At 38.7% G+C, this 20267-nt stretch overlaps 1 protein-coding gene across 1 annotated transcript in view; it reads right to left on the bottom strand.

Moving 5' to 3' along the window:
* Positions 1-20267, bottom strand: part of DLGAP1 (DLG associated protein 1) — a 368869-nt gene that overhangs the window by 289109 nt on the left and 59493 nt on the right. Inside the window, exon 2 of the mRNA XM_088524110.1 lies at positions 4576-4725. The gene's annotated coding sequence lies outside the window, so the exon portion shown is untranslated. The remainder of the gene's footprint in view (positions 1-4575; positions 4726-20267) is intronic.

Here is a 20267-nt window from a genome sequence, read left to right as displayed (position 1 = left end):
GAATTCATACACAATGCAGTCAATTTACTGGTTATCTTTAATATTATTTTGTGATAATAATGTCTTAATACTGTATTCATTTTCCACATTTTTTTTCCCGAAACACATGACTGTTTTATCTGAAACAATACCATGACACCAGGTCCCTATTTAGCTACTGTTTTGAATATTTCTGAAATAACCATTCTTTTTCTTTGCAAGTCAATAAAATTGAGGTTTTCACCATTCCTTTTATTTTTACTGTCTATTGGAGAATAGCTGCAAAGGCAAAAAGTCAGTATCTTACTGTGTTGTGCAGCTCTTGTTTGTCTTAGGCATATCTGTCCTTATTCAAAGGTAAGTAATTGTTTAATTTTGCACACATATAGCTAGTAGAATATCCTGGGTTATCTGTAACACATTTCTTGTGATTAAAAAAAATGAAGTATGGATTTAATTAGAAGGTAAGAAAAGCTATTTCAATGTTTCCTTAAATACCTACAGAAGTGTTTGCTCTCCTGGGATGCTGATGGAAGAAAAACAAAAATGCTAGAATGCCTCAAGATCATAGAACAGATCAGATACGAAAGGACATTACGAGGTCCCTAGTTTGACCTCTTGCTGAAATCAGCTAAGCTCTGAGATCAGGTCAGGTTGCTTACAGCTTTTGGTCTTGAAAACTTCCACAAGCAGAGACTGCACTGCCTCTCTGGGCAGCCTGAGCCAGTGCCCAGCAGGCCCCAGGGTGAAAAAGTTTCCCCTTACATCTAGTCTGAACCTTTCATCTCAACTTATTCCTGTTACCTCTCATCCTCCCAACCATGCAATTCTTCACAGAGGTCAAATAACCTCCCCATAGATACCAGGTACCTGACATAGTCTTGTCTCCAGACTGGACCAGCCTCAGTGCCACTGCTTTTCCACACAGGACAAGTGATCCAGCCCTGACCCCCTTGATAGCAGTCCTTCACTGAACTCACTCCGGTTTACTGATGTCTCTCCTCTTCTGGGGGGCCCATTCCTGAGCACATTTGAGAAAAATGCAGCCTAGTGAGTATTTCATAAAGAGGAATAATCCCTTCCTGTGATATACTGGTTATGCTCCTGCTATTAGAGCCCAGGATTGCCACACAACCTTCTTGGCTACCAAAGGCCAAGCTTCTGGCTCCTGTCCAGCTCCTTGACCCCCCAAAGCCTTTTCAGCAGTGCTGCTCCTCGGAGCGGTCAGTCCCTGGGGTCCCATTGCCAGGGACCCTGCCTCCCAATGTGCCAGGCCTGGCTGGCATCTGTCCCCAGCTGGATTCAACAAGGCTCCTTCCTCCAGCCTATCTAGGTCCCCCTGGATGACAGCCCTGCCCTTGAGTGCACTGACTGGTCCCTCCACTTTGTCTACTTTGGTGTCATCAGCGAACCTGATTAATTTCCAGTGGCTTTCTATGTGCAAACTACTGCTTTTGATAAGCTGAGCTTCAGGCCACTTAACTATGGCACAGGCAGCTACATAGCTCTTCCTACCACCTAATCTGGAAAGAGCCTCTCTCCACAGCTCGTATCTGAAGAATGCATAAGTTGTTCACAGAAGAAATAAGAATAGTCTGCTCGTTTTGGGCAAACTTCAAGCGCCAAGAGCAAACACTGACCGGAGCAGGAAGCCCTGCCCTGCAAACCTCCCTTCCCTGCTAAAGCCCACTGGCTGCCCTCACTACCCCATGCTTCCCTTGCAACCCTCAACAGCTAACGTCCCAACTCTTGCCACCTGCCAAAGCACCAAGGTACAGTATCCTGAGTGTCCAGAGCCCCACTGGCTGCCCTGCCAGTTCCACTGGACACCTCTTAACTGCCAAAGCCCCAATTACAGTCCACACCATCCCCAAGGCCTGAAGTCCTCCTGGCCACTCCCACCATGTCCGCATGAAAAAATGCACTGAAAAACAACAAAATCTGCTCTACTCATGTGAAAGAACCATGAAAAAGCAGCAATCATTTAAGGATATGAATAAACTAATGTGGTCAGAAGAAGGCAATAGTCCTGAGGTACAGGCTTCCATCCACTTTCATCTGCTACTTTTTTTTTTTTTTCCCCTATCCACTCTGAACTTCTTACCCTTGCTTTGCACTCCCCCTCATGCTTCTCTTACGCACCGTTACGTTTTCCTCAATTGAGAAACCTTTACAGCTCAGGCAGGCACAACATTCAACCCTATCGTGGCAAACCTATTTTCCCCTGCCTTCTTCTGACACTCAAATGATGCAAAATTCAAAGTTGTGATCTGCACAGAGGTGCCAGCTAAGGACTTCGATGATACTACATGTAATGGACAAAATGCACAGTAAAGAATAGATGCCTTGATTAAATTCCTTCAAATATATGTTCATGAATTGCTCGCTTTACTCTAAAAGTCTAATAATTAATTAGAATAATATTGCAAAATCCTTTGAAAAAATTATTTCGTGATATTTTCAACTACTGCTAGCTGTAAGTAATTTGAAAGCACATGGATTAATTCCTAGATGCTTCCCTAGATAACTTATTCTCTATGAAAAAAAAGGACATTCCTTTGTACCATATCTCATCTGTGCAAATGGCCTCATCACTGTTTCATGCTCATATGTAGATTTCATTTCTTCTTCACAAAAATGTAATGCTACATTATGTTTCCAATGTTCTAGAGTTGTAAAGAACTACAACAAAGATACTGCTGGAGACCAAAACCATCCCTTTCCTATGATGACTGCAGTTTGTCTCAAACTACACACACAAATTAATACAGATTGCACACGGCATACAATGGGCACCATTGTTAGATTTCTTTATTTGAGGAAGTCTTCACTTTAAAAACAAATGAAGACATTTTCCTTTCTTATATTTTGCAAAATGTGACGGCTTGCCACAAACTCACTTGTATTCAAATTTAGCACCTAGAAACTACAGTGATGGTTGCTTGAAAATGCTTAAAATAGAATAGATGGATTGACTGATTGCATATTCCTTTGAATTATTGTGAAAGCACCAGAACTATCTAAATTATGCCATGAAAAACTGGAGTTGGAAGTTATATAACTCAAAGTTGCTATAAATTGCTTCTTGTTGAAAGCTATATAAAACATTTTCAAATCTGTCATGTTCCACCTCTTCTACTTCAAAAAAATATATATATATAAATAGAAAATAGAAAAAGCTATGCCACTCTGAAGACAGGACTCTCTTTTGCAGTTAGATGTAAGAACCTATTCCCTTTCATTATGTGGAACGTACATACTACAATCAAAGGCATTTTATTCTGCTTAGTTAAACCACAGTAGCTAGAACATCTCTTTCCTCACCAATGCAATGCCTTCACTGTTACTTCAATATGACTTCCTGAACATGGATTATATTTACATTTTTTTCTGCTGATGATATTATCATGTGCCTTCAGAACGAGCCATGTGACAAACCATTTGAGAAAATACAGTTTCTATTTCTCCTCCCACAAAAGTATGCATCATGATGGCAAAGCCACAGCTTCCCAGAGAACATGCTCTACAACTTTAGATTGGACACCAGAAGAGATGCTATATTTGCATGAGAACATTTGCAAACCATGAACCAGTTTGACCCACGACGAAGCAGGAGAAATGGAGTGTGCACAGTAACAGACCTTGAGGATGACAGGAACTTTCTGTTGATGACTGTTCTTTTTTGTAGTGTCAGAAACCACACACACAAAAAAAAAAGGAAGAAAAAAAAGAGAAAAATAGCACAATAGATATCAGAAGATAATATGGAGCTTGAAGCTGTGGGGCGACCTCTCAAACGGTAACTACTCTCAACCTCATATTAACACGGTGGACAGTAGGGCTTGTAAAACCAGGTTCTTTCCTATCCTGAAACATGCAAACAAATCTATAAAGGAATGTCTTTCTGCCCTAGGAAGGAATGTCTTTCTGCTCTTTTGGCGATCTGATCTACCTTTCACAAGCATTCTAAATTCTTTACTGACAGTGAAATTTTTAAGGCTGGATTCCACTTTTGAGACTTTTAAAAGCTCCAGTGAGACCAGAAAGTGAAACTACCACCAAATGAGGCTTTGAAAAACTGGAGAAAGCATTCATCATTTTCAGGAGAGAATATCCTTCTGTGAAAACTCTTCTTGCTTACTGATGCAAGTGCCCATTTTACATTAAAAAAAAAAAAACCTACAGAGACTGCAAGGCCAAACAACAACAGGGTCACAGCAGATTGCATTTGATATGCTGAAAGTGCAGATCTTCCAGCACTGAGTACCACTCTATCGTTATATCCCATTTTGTAACCTGGGAAAAAAAATAACAATCTCCCACAGCAACAAAGACAATTATAAGACAGCTACCATTACCACTTATCCCAGAGCTCTTTGCTACTTACAAAGATATCAGAAAGGAAAAATACCCCTTGCTATTTGAAATTAGCTGAAATTAGCTCCTATGAGTATCTGGTATCTGCTCTTTAAATTGAGAAAGAAGAAGGAATTTTTTTTTTTTTTTTTTTTGTTAGCAGGATTTATTTTTAAACTGGCAAAGAGAAAATGGTAAACAGAACTGAAGCTCTCTGGGCACCCTCCGAGGTTAAATTACCTTTCATGCCATTTGCACAGAAGACTGTTCTCAAGCAGCTTGAACAGATGGTCGGGACACCACTGTCCGTTTACTTGTATCCACAAAGATAAACGATGGCTCTTTGAAATCCTGAACAATATGACCCTGGTGATTTCTTAGGAACTTCTGCTGCCAAGGAAAAAAAAAATATGCAAGTCATCTCAAGAGAACAAAGAGATTTGACTGAAAAAATACCATTTTAAAACACTTAGAAAAACAACCAACAAAACCAAAAAAAAAAAAAAAAACCTTAACAAATTCCTACGTATGCAATCTAGAAGTATGAACAAACACATTCCAGAATATTTAGCAGATTAGGAGACGCAGGTGAAAACAAATCATAAACAGTCATCTGATTGAGACGGGAATTTGCCATTTCTACGTAACTGTTCCTACTACACACAGCAGTTGCAGAAGCACCTGCCAAATTAAAACAGTTTTGCGTGCTCGGCCAGAGACAAAGTCAGAGGCTTCCAGGACCAAACCAGAGCAGACAACTGCCAGAGGACAGGAACCCACCCACCCAGCCAAGCAATGGTAGAGCATGTCATGAAGGGTGAATTTGCTGGATTTGTGTTTTAATAGACATTTCAGGAATTTACAAACTTCTTCCACAGTAGCTCTCGTCAAATATCTCCAAGAATGTAAGCATCTGGCAACACACATCTTGCTAGCAAGGCACTTACGGTTTTATTGAATCGAGTTACTAATAACAAAGAATGAATTTAAGAGGTTAGGGAGGATATGCACACTCTGTCTTACAAGGACAATCTGAAGTTTTAGGGATAATCTTTGGGATTTAAGAGAAAAAATATGAGTCTTTGGACTTGAAATTAATAATTGCATAACCTATCATTTTATAAAGCATCTGAAAGAAAAGGAAAGCAAGGCTGTCGAATATGGAAAGAATCACATGGAATCAGTGAAGGGACCCATACACTGAGCAAACACACAGAGCAAAACAGACAGAATGGGGTTTTGAAAATACCAGGGAAATTAGATAACTATGACTCACCAGCCACCCAACTTCCTAAAGCCAGCAGCTACTGCAGAGCATTTAATTAACTTAAGTTGCATGTAAAGATAGATAGTTGTTTCTTCAATATCTATTTGTTGTCTAAGGAATGACATACAATAAAATTGGCATCCTCTATCTCAGCCGACACACGCCATGGCAACAGTGAATACTCTCTCGTATATTCTCTCTCATATATTTCAATTAATAGATTTTTTTTTCCTTGTGCTGCTGGCATATTCACCATGGCTAGAACAAATATACAATTTAGACATTTGAAAATCCTGTCAGCTTTTCTGGAAGTTGTTAACGGTCATATGAATAATGGAAGAAAAGACAGGTTGAGATAAATGTTGAGCAGAAGCATCTAGCAACTGAAAGGAATATGCTTTGATAATGGAGGAGTCATTATAACATTTAAACTCATAATAAGAGGAAATTAGTGGGAAATAATGTAAACATGAATGGGAATACAAAAGGCCTAATATTGAGAGATTAGGAAAAAAGAATGATTTATATTCAACTGGGATTGTGAAAGATGACCCAGTCATCTTTGCCAATTCCCCTCTGTGTCTCAGAAAGGAGGAAACCCCAAAATGCATTTTTTTCCTGAATATCATTATTTCATTTTCTGAATATTATTATTTCATGCTATTTTCCATGCTAGTATCATTTCCATGTTTTTTAAAATTAAGTCTTATTTTCCTCCAAGGGAGCACACCCTCTTTAATCTTTGTCTCACTTTCTTCACTTTTTTTTCCCCACAAAATGAAATGGAGGGACCACTGTCCCCCTCTTAACTGTTTGTCTTCACATAATACCCTCAGCCACATTTGCTTAGTAGCAAATACAATGCAATGAGAGCACTGAATATGCTTATGAATATGTCTAATGTGAGCTGAGTGTCCACGAAGCAGCACAACAGGATCTCTCAGCAAACCAACACCATGTTTTCCAGTGTCAATGGACCTAGAAACATCTCCAACTTGGACACCATTTCTTCATAAATAAGATGGCAAACTGTACAAATACCTTGATATAAAAGTGATAAGATAGTCTGTAATAAACATGATAACAATGTCCTTGTCCTGAAAAACAAAATATTTCCAGTGAAAGCACCAGGGCATATATTTTGGTTTTCCAGGAATGGGAAGTGTGAGGGATGAGGGTGGGAAATATCAAAGGGCAGCTGAATAGCACTTAGGGAGATGTATTCTGATCAGATAGCTTGTTTAAATGCTATCAATTCTACAGGACATGAATTTTTATATGAAATGCAGCAAAGCAACATTTTTTATAAATGTGCTTTCTGGAATGTGTTCTAACTTCCATACTTGAATGAGCAGGAGCATTTGCATATGTTTTAGTTCTCTGCTCACTTCTATCTAGACATCAGATTGCCCAAAAGAAACAAAAAAATGAATTTGAAACTGCTCTGAATAAAAATTCAGCAAGTTAGATGGAATTTCACTTTGCTTTTTGCTCTTATCATGCAATGAGAAGTGTCTGGTGTCATGCGTCATGATGGTAGACTGGTGACTGCAATATACACACACGCAGAAACAAACACACATATGTAAAAGGACAGACTAATTTCTAGGTCACGAGAAGCAAGGATGAAATCCAAGGCCCAGAAAAGTCAACAGTAGAAGTGACTGTTCACTCCTTATTAGTAAAGCAAAAACAGATGAGATGACTGACACCACGTAACAATATTCTAGGTCCTTCCAATAGGCTGGGCCACAGTTAGCGAGTAATAACACACCCTCAGCTAAAGGTTGGGCTGCATAAAGCTGCTGTGAAAACTGAGAGGGCAATTTGTTTTTCCCTTTGTTAGCACTAATACATTTTCTGATGAACAAAGATATCTTCCCTTCTGCAGTTTTAGAGGCGGAAGAGGCCCCAGTGAGAATATTTGGAAGATGTTCCAATCTCTCCACTATGCAATAAGTTAATTCAGTCAACTGTTATTTATGGAGGGGGAATATACTGCACACATTCAGCAATAAACCTCACTAAAAACAGGAGATGAGGAACAACTTTAGCATTAACAGCGTAGTTGCACAGTAGTCAGTTCCAGTAGGAATTCGTCAATACTGAATTCCTTTTAGACTCCATCTACTTTATGAGTTCATCTAAATAAAGCAGAAGAATACAGCAAAAAAACCTAAAATCTCATATATGGTTATCTCCCAAGCAGTGAAAGATATGGCTGGTATTATTCTATAATCACATTTTTTTTTAATTTGCATTTTATATTTTTGGCAGAAACCATGTCTGTTTATGCAAGTTTCAATCTTTAAAGAAGCAAACAAGAAAAGGGAAATTATTAGCATAACCAATCCAATCCAAGTTCTGAGCAAGTCCTTAAACGTGCTAATAAATGAAATTTCATGAGACTGCATATAGAAATACGAAAGCCCTGCTTTTCTGTTGTTTTATACTTTGTACAGATACACATGCCGGTGTAGAAGGTGTGCTAAAAACACTACCAAATCAAAATGGTTACATTTCACAACACTTTCCACTGGTATAATGGAGTACCTAAGATACTAGTGAGTGGTAAAACCTCACGCATTTGAAGAACTACCAAAAATGTAACTCACCATCTGCAGTGTCACAAACGGTGAAAAACTGCTAATTGTCTTTTCTAAATCTACATCTCTGCAAACCTCAACTGTCCTTACAAAAAATCTATACTTAAAAGAATTTGTTTCAGATTATTACTGCTTTCCCCTATTCTACTATAACTGTTACGAGAATAAAGATGTTTCAGTGCACACACAACACTCCTTCCATCCTGGGCAGTAAAGACTTCCACTAAACTGAGAGAGCCACCCATAGAATGTGTTCAGTGAAGTCTGTTAACTCATTCAGTCAATGTTCTGGATTTGTGAAAATCTCCACAGAAATAAATGATGATCAACATGGACTGCCCCTGCCTTCAGTGGAGGTACTGTTCTCCTGCAGGTCACTACATGCTTGCACGTGACTTCATCTGCAATCAGAAGGCAGTATCAAAATACAATTTGGAAAAAGGAATGATCATCATAATAGGCAAAACAAATCCATACTACATGAAACATTTTCAGAACAACTGGCAAGAACTCTCTTCCTCTACCTCTTCCACCATTAAGGTGACCAAACCCTGGAAAAAGGGACACAGAGAGATCACATAATACCTCCAGAGATATTCAAAACTCAATGGGAGTTGAAAAAACCTTCAGCAACCTGACCTAACTTTGAAGTTTGTGCAGAGGTCTAAAGTTCCTTCCAATCTAGAATACTCTTGAATTTATGTGAAACTACTTGGCCTTAAACTGAAACACATCAATCCCTACAAGACAGAAGAGGAATTGTATCTGCTCTGCTTCAGATATTTTCCAAATATAAGCGAAGCCAAGTTAGCGAACTCCCAATCATCCAAATTGCTTTGCAGTGGCCACAAAAGAACAGGAACTAGGCTTTGTCTTTCACAGGACAACCACTGTTTCAGTGCTACAATATCCTTAAATTCCAGCTCACTCATGGTTCAGGAGTGATTCCAAGGAAGGACTGCTAGCTGATAATGCCCACTACATCTAGAGTTTCTTTTCAGGACTCCTGACTCTCTAGAGATGAGGCTCACCTGGCTTCCCTTATGAGACTTAGCAATGAAATGGCCTCAGGTGATACTGAAGTAGAAAAAAACAGAGCAAATTAAACTGGCTGTCTTCCTATTTTACAATGAATTTCACTTACTTTACTGGGGAACTGTCATTTGAAGAGAACACTATACCACACAAACAGGAAACATTTCATTAGCAGCTGCAGAGTGAACTTTTCCCCAGGTGCAATTTGAAGAGCCCCTAAAATATGCAATTCTACCTGCTATTTTCAGTCTTCAATTGCTTCCAATGGCAGTTTTACTTCCTTCTATGCAAAATCCTGCAGTTAAACCTACTCTCAGGACAACTGCCCTGATTAATAACTCTATAATATCTGTAGTCTCTGTTGGATAAAGTATTTCTTGTTCAAAACCAATCCTTTTCCCCTAAATGCCAGCAATTACAGCGCTGAGGGAATGAATCAGCACCACTTGGTGCTGCCACTCACACTGCTGGGATGTGCAGTTATGTGAAGTCATTCTGAGCCATAATTTCTTATCCTGCTCAGTTACTTGTGGGATGTCATAGTGGAAGCCAATAGAGATGCAAGCAAGTCACAGGTTGTTCAACATGCCTGTGAAAAGACCATAGCAACTCAGGATATGATGTGATTTTGAATGTCTCCATCAAGTCGAGCTCAAGAAAGTGCAATGTTTTCACAAACAAATAAGAAAACCAAAAGGGCAGAAACCAGTAAAACAGGATACAGCTCTGAGAAGGGAAAGTTTTGTCCTATGTTAACATCAACTGTACATTGCCAGAAAATAATTCCACTTAGCAAAAGTGATTGCTATTTTGAATTTTTGCTCCACATAACTGGAATAAACAAATAAAGAAACGATCTTTTGGATTATCTATATCCATGGGAGACACTGATATAGGAAACATTGATACAGTGGGGAATCAAATGTTCCGTGGCCTCACTTGGCAGTATTGTATCAAAGGATCATTTAGTTCATAGTAGAGATATGAACACGGGTCGATGATACTTCCAGGTAACTACCCTACTAATGAGTAATTAACCATTTGGTCCCTCTATGACTTTTAGAAGGTCATTTTATCTGGATGTAAAACATAAGCATTTTTAGAAAACATGAGCATCTCCAGAGAAAACGATAACATATTCCTGCCTGCTTCTATGGAGGTGGCGTGGGGATTACCTCTCAACAAAGGTTTTAAAAAATATTCAATAATTAAACAGTTTTACAATGCTCCTATCCAGCAACATACTAATACATTCAAGTTCATGATGAGTACACTGAGGGACAGAATTTCATAGGCAAATTCCCTGAGGAAAGGCTAAAACAGGTATTTTCTCATCAACTTCACTGAGGCCCATTTCACCGGAATTTAAATGACTTGAGTACGATTATGCAGTGAGTCAGCACAGTGCCCAGAATAGAACTGGGGAATTGTGGCTCACAGTCTCCCTCGTTAACCATTAATTTGCGCTCCCACACTGAGAAGATAGATGTTACTACCTTATTAAGCCTCACAATATATTTAAATCATATCAACACACCAAAACATATTTGAGAAAAGCTGTAAACTGAAATATAAGCCTGACTTCCAGTTTCAAACTTGGGTCACTACAAATACAGGTGGAAAGGGAGCAAGACCTATGAGCTTTACCTTTCAGTCTCCAGCTTTGATTTCTTTGGGTTCTATAAACACTTACTTTACAACTTGTTCCTGTTCATAGCTTTCCTATAGCAAGCACAGACCAAAGAAGGACTCCTTAGCATCTGGATCTGTTTTTCCCCACCTACCCGCTTTGGCTAACTGGAACGAGCAAGTTGCATTTCCTATGTTTTCCTGTCCCACCGGATTCATCCTGACCTGCCCATCACTCCTGCTCCTAGCAGACAGAGGGATGCAGCCTATATGTTTTCACTTCAGCTCCCTCCAGTTGCTCACACCTGTAAGAGCAAGTGCATAGTCATCATCCTCTTTCCCCCAGGGTGAGTCATGGGCTGACCCCTGCTCAGTAGGGGTGCTGAGGAAAAAGAAATGTTGCCCCCAGTCAGGCAAGTAGTAGGTGAAATGTTACTCTGTAGCAGGATAGTTACAGTCTCAAAGAGTGATTTTCAACAGCTTTTAGCAGAGCAGATCTCTTAAAAGTTTTTAAGCATTTTAAGCATTTGATGATCTTTTAAAGTTTCACACACACAGAGAGCTGCATAATGAACGTATAGGAACATTTCCTAGCCACCATCTAAATCCCCTTAGCAGAAGTCCACACACCTCTAAGTTGGGCGGACAACATGAGTGAAAAACGATGTGTTAAATCAGGTTTCAGTAAACGAAATACAGAACAAAAGAGAAGCAGCTGAGAAGGCAACAGGGAGATGTGATTGTATATAATACATACATTATTGTACAGATGATTTGCAGACTCAAGATGAAATTTTCATTCAAGATAGAGAAGTATTACATGTGATAACAGTGAATTCTGGTCATCTCATATAATTAAGACAGATATATTTCTAAGCTATGCATCCCTCTTCCAACTGTAAGAGAACAGTGTCCCCTACAATGCCATATACCCTTACAGAACGTTCCCAATAACTTTGTTTGGCAGAAGGATAGCTGGATAAGCATAATTTGCTTTATATATTGCTTTCTTAAAGTCACCCGTATTAATTACAGTGTTCACAGACACCTGAATGAACTGTAAGATCATTTTGATATATGCTGTGCCAACACATATAATGTAGCACTACTTTTTGAAAGTCCACAAAGACATGGCATACAGTGAGCAGGTTAATAAGTATTGTCACAGAGAAATAAAATAATTCATCGAAGATTGAACAGCAGGTCTCCAGCAAACTTGGGGATACATCTGAGATTCTAAGGAATTTCTTCAGAATGAAATTCTTGAATATGTTTTCCCTGTACTATCAGGAATTAAAAAAAAAAGATGTAAAGTGCTAAGATATAGTAAATTCTGTTTTCTTTATATACATATACAGATCTGTAAATCTGTAGCCTTCAGAAGAATATAAAATATTTTTTATATGGCATAAAGCTCCACATACCAATGAAAATTCCAAAAGAGCAGCTAAGGAGCCAATATTCCCTCCTATAACTCAAAAATTTAGTGATTAGGTTTAAAACAAAGCAAAGGAATTAATATTTTCCCACATATCATGCATGTAAATTGTGGAACTCATTCTCACAAAATAGGAAAGTCAAAAGTAAAAAGAATTCAATAAGAGAGCAGGTTCATGGAGAGTCTGTCCATTGACTGTTAGTAAGTATGGAAGCAAACTTCTTAACTCAGGATGGGCATTCTGGATTATACTTTTCCTGTAAGCTTCACTGCTGGTGGCAGCAAGAGAAAGACCAGATGTACCTTTAGTCTGACTCACTGTGGTAGTTTCTATAGACTGCAGACAACTGGAGAGAGTAGTCACATATGAGCTTCTCACTCAGCACCACCTGCCTTCCTGAAAAGTCACATTCACAAAGTAGACATCTAGCAACATCAGTCATGCTTTGCTCGGTTCATTATTCCAAATATTTCAAGGGCATTAATTTCTGGTACCTGACCAGAAGATGATATTTACTCATTGCTTTGCAAGCTAGAAAAGCAATCTATTGTCCTGTTCCTCTGATTGCCCAGGTTGCCTATTGCTTCCTACGAATGGTTTTAGCTGCTTTTTAGCTGAAAAAAAAATAGTTTCTTTAGCTAAGGGGAAGAGAAGCCAGAGGTCTTCTGCTCTAACAAGTCACAGTTAGCTCTTACCACACCTGCCATGGACAGAACAATGTTTAGAAGTTTTATATCAGTCAATTTTCAGTCAACACTCCCTTCCTTTATCTCCTCCATAGAAAAATACATATTTCTGGAGCTTTAAGAAAAAGCATCTTTTTCTTAAAGATGCCAACCAAGGAGACTATAGGCAAAGCCCCCAAGGCATAACCAGCAAGTTATCTGCGTTTATCTGAAACAGTAAAACTCCAACCCATAGTAATATCCTGTTTTCTCCAGTACCTTAGAAGAACTCTGCTTTTGCATCACCTTAGAATTTGATAAGGGATTTCTTTACTTAGTGAGAAGCATTTAGGGTGTTCAAGGAAGAGCTTTAAATGGAAAGCTGTGTTCCAATTTCAAAACTTCTCTACAAGGGTGCTTTTGAGCTATCCTATTCTCATACACCTTCTGTGAGAGTAAGGAGTTGCTGGGGAAAAAATAATGCATCATCTGAGGCACCGGAACTTTTTTGGTAAGGGTAAGGGTTTAAGAAAATTACATTAAATCTGTAAAACTGAGGTGGATTGAGAATTGGCTGGATGGCAGAGCCCAGAGGGTGGTGATAAATGGGGCTGAGTCTAGTTGGAGGCCTGTGGCCAGTGGTGTCCCACAGGGGTCAGTACTGGGCCCAGTGCTCTTCAACTTGTTCTTCAATGACTTAGATGAGGGCACAGCATGCACCCTGAGCAAGTCTGAGGATGACACCAAACTGGGTAGAGTGGCTGACACTCCAGAGGGCCGCGCTGCCATTAAGAGGGACATAGACAGGATGGAGAGTTGGGCAGAGAGGAACCTCATGAGGCTGAACAAGGACAAGTGCAGGGTCCCGTACCTGGGGAGGAATAACCCCAGGCACCAGGACAGATTAGAGGTTAACCTGCTGGAAAGCAGCTCTGCAGAGAGCGATCTGGGAGTCCTGGCTGACAACAGGTTAACCAGGAGTCAGCAATGTGCCCTCATGGCCAAAAAGGCCAATGGGATCCTGGCCTGCATCAGGAGGAGTGTTGCCAGCAGGTGGAGGGAGGAGATCCTGCCCCTCTCCTCAGCTCTGGTGAGGCCACACCTGGAGTATTGTGTGCAGGTCTGGGCTCCACAGTACAAGAGGGATGGGGAACTTCTAGAAAGGGTCCATCAACAAAGATGATTAAGGGACTGGAGCATCTATCGTATGAGGAAAGACTGAGCTAGGCCTGTTTAGTCTGGAGAAAAGAAGGCTGAGAGGGGATCTGATCAACATGTTCAAGTACCTGAGAGGATAATGTGGGAAGAATGGGGCCAAAATCTTCTCGGTGGTAGCCAGCAATAGGACAAGGGGTAATGTGTAGAAGTGGAAACACAGGAAGCTCCATTTCCATGTGAGAAACAATTTCTGTCCTGTGAGGGTGACAGAGCCCTGGAACAGGCTGCCGAGAGAGGTTGTGGAGTCTCTTCCTTTGGGGATCTTCAGAACCCACCTGGATGCCACCCTGTGCCACGTGCTCTGAGTGCTCCTTCTTTGAGCAGGGATGTTGGACTAGATGATCTCTAGAGGTCCCTTCCAAACCTCAACTATTGTGTGATTCTGTGATTTTGTGAAAACTGTGAGTTCACAGCAGTATGACTGCAGAAAGCATTAATTGTCTTTGATGCTTACTGTTGTAGCAATGCTACTTATTAAGCATGAAATTCTGAACTATTTCTTTCTCTTATAACAGTTATCAGAAAATAAGATCAGTAAAGAAAGTATGGTGGCCCTAAAGAAGTACTACTGTCTGCACATGAAAGTAATCCTAAATTTCATTTCAGAATGTCTCAACAACTATTCTTTCTTCTTAGGGATGAATACAGCAGAAATTTTTCTTATTTCTGTTATAAGAAAAATGTTTATTTGGCTATAAATTAGTAATTTAAACTATCTGGTTTTGGCATGAACAGCAATGTTCAAATCTTTTAATTTAGCAGTTTTTTAATCTGCATTACAAATAAATGCTTCCTCTATGCAGTCATTTTCCTTTGTACTTTTTAACTCTTCTAAATCTGATTTAGATGATATAATCAGCTGCTTGAAGAAACATAACCTAATTGAAGTAATATTCCAAAGAGCAGTATTCCTATTCTTGTAACTTCCCTGATGTGCTGCTGTAAACAGAATGATGTCAATTGACCTAGATAAACGTGTCCCAATAGCTGTATTCCTTACTCTTGACCATCTGACACTATCCTGGCAGACTAAAATGAATTTCTAATATAAGATCAATAGAAATGCTGAACCTAACTGCAGCTTCTGTTCTTCTATTACAAAAATAGAAGCTATAGTACTAAAGCAAGTGCTATGTATATTTTACTGCTACCTGGAAGTTTTCTATTTTTGAGCTGTGTAACTCAGAAAGAACAAATTTCATCATACCTCAGTTCTATTTCCATTGGCTTGTAAACAAAAGAAGAGGTCAAGAAATGAGGTCAGTATTTTTAAATTAATATATTGAGAAATATAAATGGTAAATTACAACTGAATTAATCATAAATTTATACTTTGTGTAATTCAGTGTACAATAGTAATTTACCAAAAATACATGAATACAATGAAAATCTAATTTGAAGCATAGATAAAAGAGTTAGCATTTAAGAGTCATTTTAAACCCAGAGAAGTCCTTTTTTAAAAAAAACATAGTAATTGTGTTTTTTAAATGATAAATGAATTGATAAGAGGTGAAATACGTCTGTACCAGACCGGTTAGCCTGTTTCAAAAATACACACTTAATGCAGCCAACAAAGCAGAAACTTAGTAAGAATTTAAAGGCTATGCTACATGAACACCTGCAAATAGTTCTCATCATGATACTGTGGAAGGCTAATATGATCTTTGGATATGCAAAGCAGGGCAATATCAAACAGCAGCAGGAAGATAACCCTTTCCCAGGATAGAACAGCTGGGAACACCACTATTAAAAAGAATATCCAGCAAAGCATTCTGAACAGAAGAGTTATAAATCCCTCCAAAATATACATAAAATAATGACTTGAGATCTATAAAACTTGCTTCCTAGTGAGCAATTTAGGAAGCTGAATCTATTTGGACAGCCCATAAACAACACCCCTCAAGTGACTCAGCATTTGCATCAAAATTAACTACCCACCTAGTGTTGCTCTTTGCTCTCTTCCCTCTCAAAGAGCATGACCCTTTTTAAGGTAACCCATGAAAAGTCGTAATTTGGCATCATTTTATTTCATTATGGTTCAGAATTATGAAAGAAGAGCAACTCTGAGATCAGATACTGAATATGGCAGACTGAAGAACAGAGACTATGCAGCATTAAGAAACTATTGGGTTTAGTTTCAAAACATAGCTTAAGTTTCTGAAAAACTCTTGAACAAAATGGCTTCTTTATGCTTACCCATACCGTTAACAATATTCCTCACATAGGCAGAGTGCTCTTATAGAGTCTTATCACAGCACCAGTTTTATTTCATTTTTTACTGTGAATAATGGATTTTGCCTTTGAAAGAGTGACCGGTGTGGGTAACAGGGGGATTTAAATAAATGTTCACTTCAAAACAAGGTAGTGCAAACCACAGAGGACGAGAAAAGGGTTAAAATTAATCAAATAGGATTTTGCCATCAATTCACTGGCACCAGAATTTCACACATCTATAAAAGTCACAGTTGTTGCATTTTGAAAAAATAAAACCAGTTTAAGCAGTAAGATCTTTCAGATCTCATTCTTTTCATTCTAATGGAAATCAGCAATAATAGAGCCTTTTGAGAATTGGTCTGAAGGCCAATTACTTAAATCCATGCATTTGCCGAATGTTCTGCTCATAGTTCATATATTTCCTCACCAAACCAAAGCCATTTTTCTACCAGCACTGAATTGATCCTTACTCTACATACCCACTTGCCAGGTTTATGCAACCAAATATTGATATTTCATCTTCTTTCCCTCTCAAGAAGACACTATCATATACATATGCACACACAATATTTCTGCCTAACAGAATTCTTGGAGAAGTGGAATTCCAGATTTTCTTTGCTTGGTTTTACTTTTACCTCTGCAAGCACTTTTAAGCCAATGGAAAAAAAAGGACCTTAACATTTTCACACAGGAAACAAATCTATTTGTTTCTATCTATCAAATCTATCAAAGGGGAAATCTATCAAAGGGGAAACTCCAACTCCACATTCTTGTCTGTGGCCTTATTTGGCAGCCTTGATCCTGAGAGAGTAAATGCTTAATGAATACTTTCTGGAACTGAAAAGAAATATGTCTAACTGATGACCTGAAACAATGCTTAATGGAGTCTAGATAAAACAGCAATATAATTTGTTGAGTTATCTGCCATTTTATGCCCTTGGCATCACTGTTAATCCCACTCAAGCAAAGTACTCTTAAGTAAGTTCCTCAGAAACTTAGTATTAAACATAGATTTTTTTTTTGGTAACGGACACACTTCTGTTTCAATTCTTTTCATTTTTGAATGCAGTATTACAGCAACAGATGATGTATTGAGCAAGGAAAGGCCTTCACTGCAAGAAGCATAAAAGACCGGTATGCAGTTCCAACTGTGAGACTTTTTTCTACAAAACAGAGATAAAGCAATGATATTTTTAGAGAAAAGCAAGTTAAGTTCTACTTCAGCAAAATGGATCTTCAACTTTTTTAAAGTTGCACTATGTTTATTGTGTTTACAGATAGGTAGGAAATGAAGCCATCATCACAGTAGAGGTCAGTAAGTGATTCAAAAGCTATAGTGAATAAAAATGGATTTTTGTTCTTTTCTAATTTTTCTTTCAAAGTATTTCAAAATACAGTTGAAAACATGCACACAGAATATCTGCCTTGGAGCACAAAGACCAATAGTCTCTACTCTATCCGGTGGGTATCTTAAGGCACAGAGACTCAAGATTTGGTATCATTTCTAGAAGTCTACATTTGACAGCACCATAACAGCTATAATTTGCACACTGCCTAACAACATAATTATTATGCAACAAAGATAAACTGTCTTTGGCCTAAAAACTCCAGCTAAGATGGGGGACAAACTGTATTACAGACTTCATGAAAAGCAATCTTAGTCATTCAGATTATACAGTCTAAGCAAATAAGAGAGAAGAAGAAAGACTTGGGCTCCCCTTTCAAGAGAGCAAACTTCAGACACAGAAATATTCACTCATCTGCCCAACAGGTGAATTGAGGCTGAATCTTTAGGCTATTTGACAAAATATATATATAAATTATGAGTCAGTTAACTTGTCAGAATAAACAGAACAGAAAAAAAAACATTCTAACCCCTCCAGCAATGATCCCCATCTGAATATACCTAAGCTGAAGAAGCTTCCTTTTCTGAAAGAAAGGCACACAACAAAACTTTTTATAGTGCTCTGACTGAAAGAAAGGATTCTTGACTTCCTCCCTAGAAACTCTTGATAGAAGATCTTAAAGAAGAAAGAGATGAGACCACATCCCAGAACCACAAGGTCTAAAGTCTTGAAAACAAATCAGGATGGCACTTGATCATCTTGGTGAGAATGCAACAGAGGACAAGAAGAAAAGTGAGACTTTAATTTCTATGTGAAACTTTTAACGAGGAGACAAAAACATGACATGGCTCCAATTAGGAAAATATCAAGGCCTTAAGATGGTGTAACTTTGATCTTGCCAGAGATAAGAAATTTCATCTCTTCACAGCTTCAACCAAGTAGAAACAAGTTATTAACGAAGAATAGAACTTAAATAAGAACACTTTAGTGAGACCAAGGGCAAACTGACAGGTGTATTATTTTAATTGATTGCCTACATCAGAGGAATTAAAATAATAATACATCTTTATTGGAAAAACAACAGTCATATATATTGAGCTGAGACCCGAGTGGCATAAAATATGCAGATTTCATCCTAGCTTTAGCTTTTTCATTTATAGTTTGCCTTTCAGACTTGAAAGGCCTTTTAGTTTAGTTACAAAATTATTTACCACCACTTAATCTTTGCAATATAAAAGAGTATTATAGAAAGTATTTTATTAAATACTATCATTGGGTTTTGAGTGTGTAATTAGTAATCACTTACGGTGTTAGATCAACAGCCATAGAAACTCTGATCCTGTAATTGTCTGCAAAACAAATCACTGTTCAGCTATGGACAATACACTCTTTTTCAAATTCATTGGGGAACACTCCTGACCTAAAAAAAACCTTCCACTAACTATCATACCACTTGGTACTGCCCTGGTAAAGGGTGGCAGCAACAGTTCCTGACAGTGTGAGCCAGGCTGTCTGCGATGCCTCCAAACAAGTCACAAGAGCAGTGAAGTGGGAATCATTTTCACTGTTGGTGACTCAAGAGGCCTCCGTGTGAAGGTGTGCCTCCAGTGCCAACCCAAAAACCCTCTGATCACCCAGATTAGACCCTTCAAAGAAAAATAAATCCAAAAATTGAGGGGAGAAAAGAGGTGTGCAAGGCAAACATGAGCTAAAATTATGAGGATATTTTACTCTTGATAGGCCACTTGTAAGTAGCTAATCTGTACGGTAAGGTTGCTTTGCCATGACCATTTAGATCAGGCCACTTTTACTGTAGAAAACTATGCAATGGTTTATAGAATTCAGTAACAGCTCTCTCTTTCCAGCCTTTCAAAATAGAAAGGGTTTAAAAAGTAACAATAATCTGCTTACCAAAAAAAGTATAGGACAACTACTGTGTGTCTAAGATAGACCTAGGTTATAGATTTAGGGTTAGAAGATTTCTTGCTGTCTCGGAGTACACCTAAAAGAAGTTAACTTAAAATCTAGAACTTAACTAATGTGTTCATGCCTGAGCTGACAGAGCTTGCATCTCCCAGAAGAGTTCGTGTTCTCAGTGGCTCAGCTCTTACCTGGAGCCAGTGCAAAGCCAACAGACCCAACAGAATCCCTCCAAGATCAGCAAGCCAGAGTCAAACCCCAAAGCTTGTCCATGACAGTTGACTGTGAAGTGCCTGGAGGTGGGCAGCACCTTATCCTCAACTGGTTCTGCAGATACCTCCGCCCTTCCAGATGTGCCCACCCTTTCCATTAACACTGTCATCTTGCAATTCCTATGCAGTGGTATCAAGTGGCACACAAATAACCAACAGCAAGCATCGCTGCTAAGTTTTCAACATCATGATGCATTTCATATTACAGGGAAGTCTCTTTTGCCCTTTGAAATACTTGTTCATGATTTATTTGAAAAATCTCAGTCAGGAAACGGGATAAGTAAAACTGCAAGCATCAGTCATTCAGCGGGGAGCCTCGGG

The sequence above is a fragment of the Tinamus guttatus genome, unplaced genomic scaffold, assembly GCF_059628265.1.
Source record: "Tinamus guttatus ecotype Peru unplaced genomic scaffold, ASM5962826v1 Tinamus_guttatus_pri_ptg000203l, whole genome shotgun sequence".
NCBI lineage: Eukaryota > Metazoa > Chordata > Aves > Tinamiformes > Tinamidae > Tinamus > Tinamus guttatus.
The sequence above is the reverse complement of the archived record's forward strand: the minus strand, read 5'-3'. Positions and strand labels throughout refer to the sequence as shown.